This window comes from Palaemon carinicauda, chromosome 7, assembly GCF_036898095.1.
Source record: "Palaemon carinicauda isolate YSFRI2023 chromosome 7, ASM3689809v2, whole genome shotgun sequence".
In the NCBI taxonomy this organism is placed as follows: domain Eukaryota; kingdom Metazoa; phylum Arthropoda; class Malacostraca; order Decapoda; family Palaemonidae; genus Palaemon; species Palaemon carinicauda.
The window spans coordinates 99,778,474-99,785,973 of NC_090731.1; the positions used below are offsets into that span (position 1 = coordinate 99,778,474).

Here is a 7,500-nt window from a genome sequence, read left to right on the forward strand (position 1 = left end):
TGACGTCATTCTCTGGGAGAAAAATTGCTTGCATGCGTACTTCTATAACTATGTTACTTGATGTAATAAAAACGTCTTGTCTCTCTACTATAGTGCCATATTTAAAATCTATACATTTAGTTTTAGAGCTCTTCCCACACGAGAAAAATGTCTGAGCTAGCAATATCACTCCTAACAATAAAAACTTCATCTTGGAAACCTGTAATGAGAAAAATATATGTAATTACTGTTGTATTAAGAAGAAAAAAAAAGTTAACATATAAATTTCATAGATAAAAAATAAAAAAAAATTCCCCCAATTCCTTCTCTCTTATTTTAATTTCTTATGTGAGCCAATGGTACGATTCTCTCATCAGTGGGTTGGGATACATTTTGAACTCTAAATCTATTGGCCGTTAATGTTTCCAAAATGCTAAATGGGCCTTCAAACTTAGGTGTTAGTTTATAATTGAGTCCTTTATGTACATTTACCTGTATGTATACATTATCACCCACGGTATATGTTTTAGTTGGCTTCTCTATTTTATCATGATTCCTTTTCATTATGATTTGTGATTCTTCTTAATTCTTTCGAAGGATTTCAAAACGACTTTTGCTTGCATTTATACATTATTTTAAAGGATTTGATAAATTAGTTGTAGGCGTTAATACATGGAAAGGCGTTCTAACTGGGGTACCATACAATGCCTCGTGCAGCGACATTTTAATTGATATATGATATGAGTGATTCAGAGTACTTAGTACCGCAAGATTTGCAATATCCCAGTTTTTTGTCTGATCCCCCTAGTGTTAATCTTAATATATTTAAAACCTTCCTATTCGCTCTTTCCACAAGCCCATTTGACTCTGGGTGATAGATCAGGGTATTGATTTTCTTTATGCTAAGGAATTCACGCAATGAGGTAAGGAAATGATTATTAAATTCTCCACCTGAGTCTAAGATTATCATGTGTGGAATTCCATGTTTACAAATGTAACACTCATAAAACTTCCTAGCGCATTCAATCGCAGTTTTAGTTTTAAGCGCTATCAGTTCTGTATATCGAGTCAAAGCATCTACAATTACTAAGAGGTGCTTATTTCCTCTGTCTGACTCGTAAAATCGTGTTAATAAATCTAAATGTATCCTTTCAAAGGGTTGCTTGGGCATGGGATAAGCCCCTAGGCTGACAGGTGTTTTCGTGTGCCCTTTGTTTTCCTGACAAGTGCGACAATTAGCTATGTGTTTTATTTTATATCTGTAAGCATCGTATGCCAATAAAACAATGATTTGGCTTTCTGTGACATTATGAAGAACCCCGGCTGTCCATGCAATGGATTTGCATGCAACCAATTTAGGACAGTGGATATAAGTGAGATTGGTACCACTAACTGGTCGTTAGTCACATGTGGTGTATTGCGGGTTTTCCTTGTCACGGACCGACACAGAATATTATCTTTGATTATATAATTCTGCTGCGTATACTTTATATATTCCTTTTCCTTAGGATTTCCGTTCAAAACATTTATGATTTTTTCTAATTGCTGATCTTTTCTTTGTTCAGTCTGTATTAGTTCAGCGCTCCAGCCCAGATCTTTCTGTTCAGATACAGTTTTAACAATAGGCATGGATGTTGATATATCTATTAATTCAGCTAATGGCTCCATACAAGATGACACGGGGTTGCGTGAAATGCATCAGCAATGATATTTGCTTTCCCTGGTAAATACCCGATTCTCGCGCCAAAGTCTTGAATGATCAAATGCCACCGAGTTCGTTTGGGGGTGTGACTAAAGCCTTTAAAGAAGTCGGTTAGGGGTTTATGATCACCAAGAACCTTAACGAGATAACCTTATATTATGAACTTAAAATGCACTAGTGAATTAACAATAGCTAGTCCTTCCTTGTCTATTACTGCATACTTACTTCCAGAAGTTCTCAGTTTTCGAGAATAAAAAGCTATAGGGAAAAATTGTTTTTCATATTGCTGAAGCAATACCCCTCCTACTCCTAAGTCTGAGGCGTCTGTTGTAATGAAGAATTCCTTACCGAAGTCAGAAAATTAAGATAGGAGAACTACACAGTTCATCTTTTGAGGTATTAAATGACTGTTGATGCTGCTCAGACCATATGAAATCTACGCCCTTCTTCGTAAGATCAGTTAGGGGAGCGGCTATTATTGAATAATTGCGCATAAAACGCCTGCAATATCCACTATACCCAAGAAATTGCTGTATTCCCTTGACATTAGTAGGTATCGGAAAGTTACGGATAGCCGACACCTTATCGTGGACTACTTTAAGACCTTGGCTAGACACCGTAAAACCACAATAGACCTATTCTGTTTTGAAAAATTCACACTTACTAATCTTTACCCTTAAGTTATGTTGTCTTAGTCTCTGTAGTACTAGTTCTAGTTTACGTAAATGTTCTTCTAAGGTATTGGAAAAGATTACAAGTTCGTCCATATAGGCATGTAATATATCCCCTAGAAGGTCTCCAAACACTATGTTAATCATTCTTGTAAATGTTATGGGAGCACAACGTAAACCAAAAGGCATACATAAAAATTAATAATGTCCTCTGGCTGTGCTGAAGGCTGTGTATGGGATACTATTTTCTTCTAATGATATCTGGGGAAAGCCTTTAAGTAAGTCCAAACTGGTAAAATATTTATTCTGACCTAACAAAGATAAAATATCGTCAGTACATGGCACTGGGAATCGATCAGGGATCATTTCCTCATTCAAGCGATGGAAATCTACGCAGATATGCCATGTTCAATCTTTTTTCGGTACGACTATTAATGGAAAATTATAAGGACCGTTCAATTTCCTAATGACTCCTTCTTCTAGCATTTTACCTACTTCATCATTTATCTCATTTTGGAATTTCATTGGGAGTCTGTACGAGGGTACATAGATAATTTTCTGCTTGTCCTTTAACCTTATTTGATGTTCGATAACATCTGTTTTTCCTAAGGATCCATCCTTAGTGGAAAAGACATCATGATATTCAATTAAAAGTCCAAAAAATTTCTGCTGAATTTCTTCTTTTTGAATGTCTTTATTGATTTTATTTTTAATAGATTGCAAAAGGGATTCATCCGCAACTGATTGAGAGTGATTGATTTCAGCGACGGTAAGAATACGATGTTTATAAACTTCTACATCCAAGATATGTTTATTTTTGTGAATTACTAAAGTGGTATTTAAATGATTACAGACTTCAATATTACATTGTTGATGTGAGCCTACTGTATAAATAGCTTGTGTGACGGACAATCCGTTAGTTTTCAAAGTGTCGGAAAGGATTAATATTTCAGATTCCGGTAATGTTTTCTTTATTTGCACTATTAAATTCGAAGGTACTTTCGGCTCGATAGATTGCGTGCAAGATGATATTACGGGTGAAAGAGAATTCTGTTGGGTCGCGTATATTATTTCTTTATTAGTGAGACAAGTTATTGGTTCTTCAACGTACGTCACTGTTTTATTTGTCGTCTCCTTTTTATCCAAAACTGATTTTAAGGTACTAAAAGACTTATAGAATTTTCCTTTGATATACACACCGTGCTTGGCAGGGGTTATGATAATGTTTTGATTACCCATAGACGGGTTATCCTATAATTACAGCTGGATACATATCAATGTTTTGTACAACAACAAAGGTATCGGCAAACGCGCGCTTACCGACCTTGTACTGAACATATGTTACGACTATTACATTTAATTCATTATTTCCTATACCCAAGAGCCTTACTTGGACTACCAGAGTCAAGAAATAATGTAAAGGATCGGTGTTCTAAATTTACAGCATATAATGTTGGTCGTAACTCATTTTGGCTTATTATTGTGTGAATTTGTTGCAAATCTACTGGAGCATACACTGATTTATTTGATTCGATCGTGTGTTTTATAGGGAAATCTATTGCATCAAATGATCTGATAAAACATTAAATGGATTATTTAACACTACTCATGTTGATTTGAATGACCCAACATCACTCTCTTCCCCATTGGAGTTAATTATGTGGTAATTGCTTTGCTCTGCACATTCTGAAAATTAGTCTGACCTTGCGAGTTCTGGCTAGACGGCCTAAGATCAGAGTTATTTGAAGAACTGTTTGTTTGTTTTTGATTCTGGACTACATTGATGTTTGGCTGTTTCTTGTTATTGAACTGAGGATTTCTTTTTATTTCCATATGGGACAGTCTGTGGAATTGACCTTGTATTTTTAGGATTCTGTTGTGTCTTACGCGAGTAGCACTGACTATATGAATGAGTTGAACTATTATGTAGCAAACACAATCTCGTTCTGCAGTCTGTAATCAAGTGACCTTGACGTTTGCAATTATAACACGTCGTTCCTGCGACTTGACGATTATTAACTACGTTTACTTGTTGTGGCTTTGTTTTATTTTTTGCAAAAACTTGTGTAAACAAGGGATCAAGATCAGTACACTTAAACATGTGTTTCTTTATCTGTTTATATACGTCCAATTCTGTACTTGCAGGGGTTAACTTTTCATCAAAACACCGCACTAAAGCTTTTGGCAACATAAGTGTCATGCAAGTTAAATACATTAATCGTAAGAAATCTTTCACGGAGATGTTATCTCTAGTAACCCAATTGGAATTACCTAAAATATCTTGATACTCGTTTAGCCTATCGGCAATGAGACCTGCTCTCTCTATAACATTAAGCCGAGTCATAGTGGCTTGATTAAGTGTATTTCTTAATGTTAAAACTACATTCAAGGCTTCCTCACTGCCATACATCGCACGTAGCCTAACTTTGAAATCGTCCCATGTAACTGCCTCTTGAAATGAAACTCCCCTCAAATACGCATTCGCATCTTTAGAAAAGTCTATAAAACTTTTAGCTTCTTGTAATTGTACAAATGGGTCTATAATTTGTTTAGCATTTAAATGGGTGTCGACAGAAGAAATCCACGACTCAACATTCTGAGGTAAGAAGCCATTGACTCGACCTTGAAAAGGAAGGATAGCTGATCGTGCATTAACTAATGTAACAATGGGAGCGGGGATGTGGTTACTCGGGCCGGGGGCGGGGTTACTTGGACTTACAGGAGGTGTCATGTTGACTTTAACTTGTTTTTTATCTCTTCGATTCCTTGAATAAATACTATTCAGTAAAGATTATAACATAATCCCCCAATACAATGATACAACTATAAAGATATTTCCCGAGAACTTCTGAAAGAAAACGGAATTAGCACAGAGAGAAAAAAAATTCTAGACGAGAATTCGAAATTGAATACAGTTTCCTTTAATGATAGAAAAAATGAAGATTAGCAAACAACTCACCCCAGCAATAATGGACGATCAACTCGTGATAACTACACTTCACTGTCTAAAACTGAAATGAATAAAGAAATGTACTTAGCTTGGGTTTATATGGGCGAAGGGTGATGTCGTCATTTCCTCTCTCTCTCACTGGTTTGCGAGAGTTTATTGTTGTTTGGGTGAATGTTTTCGGTCCGATTTCCCGTTGTAATGTTGAACGTAGGGTTTCCTGGATATGATTCTTGGATGCTTAATAAACGTTGAATGTCAGTCCTTCGTTTTCTTAAGATGTTGATTTAAGATCCAGTTCCTCAGTTTGTATAACATTTAATTGTTGGTATTCAATGTGTTCATTTCTTCGGTGGACGTAGATACTTCGTCAAAATTGTAGATTCATTACTGTTGATTCTCTTGATACTAAAGTTGATTTATGTTAAACACTGCCACCAATTGTTGGTGTGGTACTGTTATAAACACACATTAGTTTTCCAATGAAATATCTCTTCAATGTGTTATAATGTTTAGACTTGGTAGGTTACTTCTTCTGAATAAGTCTAAGTAAGTTAACTTTAAAACAGTTTATTACTTTAAAAACATTTATTAACATCTCCATCACAGGAGTATAGATGGTTTGGTCGGATGACAGCTTGATCAGAACTATCTAAAATATCCATATTGATGATAATGTCTAGTTAGTTATCTCAGCATTTAATGACAAATTGTAAACACAACATTAATACCGGAAGGTACTTGGATCCGGTGAGAGACAACTCTTTCTCACGGCTTGTATTGTATTTACTTTTCATGAAAAATGTTACATTGCAAATGGTTAGCAGTGTCTTGACTTTCGCATCCTGCTTATGACTGATTTGGCGTTCTCACACTCGCTCCTAACTTCTACATTGACCTCTTGGGTCATGGATTTAAACATGTAATTTTACATATATTACACACACACACACACACATACACACACACACACACACACATATATATATATATATATATATATATATATATATATATATATATATATATATATATATATATATATATATATATATATATTCTTTTTGCAGACATCCCATGGCTACTCCCAATAAAAAGCAGTGCTCACAGTATTTTGTTGAATATTTGTCTTAGGGATTTATTCAAGCACCACAAAATGAAACAAAACAAATATGCCTCATATGTATGGATGTACTTTCAAATGATAGTATGAAACCTTGTAAACTAAGAATCCATCTAGAATAGAAGCACACAGGAAAGAAAGATCACCCAGTAGAATACTTTTAAAAATTTCGTGATGATTTCCAAACTAGAAAAACAGTGTCTCAAGTGTTTAATAACAAATTGAGTGTAATGTGCTATGATTTACTGGTATCATATGAAATTAGCAAAATAACAGCAAAAGCAGGAATACCCCATAATGTTGGTGAAATAGTAATTCTACCCGCAGTGTCCGTTATAATTTCGTCAGTTAGGAAACAAAATGCAAGTGAAATTATCAATATCCTCCTCTTTGGGAATTCTTCTGTGACACGACGCATTGATGAAATGGCAGATGATGTAGAAAAACAATTGATATCCCAATTGCATGTGAAAAAGTTTGCCCTTCAACTTGATGAATCCTCTTTAAGAGATAATGAGGCCATTTCATTAGCATATGTTAGGTCAAAAATTGCCATTTATTCCAGTTGAATAAAATTTCCTAGTTTTTATGAGTATTTGTTTGAGGGTATTTCCCAGTTTCTATGAAAATACGTTGAAATATGATTATTTTTCTTCAGAGAAGTAGTTTTATTACATTAGCTATAGCAATGAGTTGGTATAAATTAGATCATTGATATTCACAGTAATAAACCACTTTTTTTGCAAATATTATCCATCTATATAAAATTAGATGACGTATTATTACAGTGTTGTCAAACTTCTTCCTGTGGAGACTATATATAATATTTTCTTATTGTAAGGGCACATCCCAGTAATTTATGCTTGCCTTCTGGACGAAACCCTTTTTTTTTTTTTTTTTTTTTTTTTTTTTGTATGTTGGGTTACGATTAGAGCACTTGATGTTTGTTTTTAAATTGATGTTTTCACTGACAATTATCTGGAGTGATGAAACCACATTTAAATTAAATGTCTCCATAAATCACCATAACTGCAGTTACTGGGCACAAAAAAAATCCTCATCTTACAGTGGAACGTCA

At 34.7% G+C, this 7,500-nt stretch overlaps 1 protein-coding gene across 1 annotated transcript in view; it reads right to left on the bottom strand.

The window, feature by feature from the left end:
• The window catches only part of LOC137643977 (glutamate receptor 1-like), a 1,817,173-nt gene that overhangs the window by 215,786 nt on the left and 1,593,887 nt on the right, over window positions 1–7,500 (bottom strand). The window lies entirely within an intron of this gene.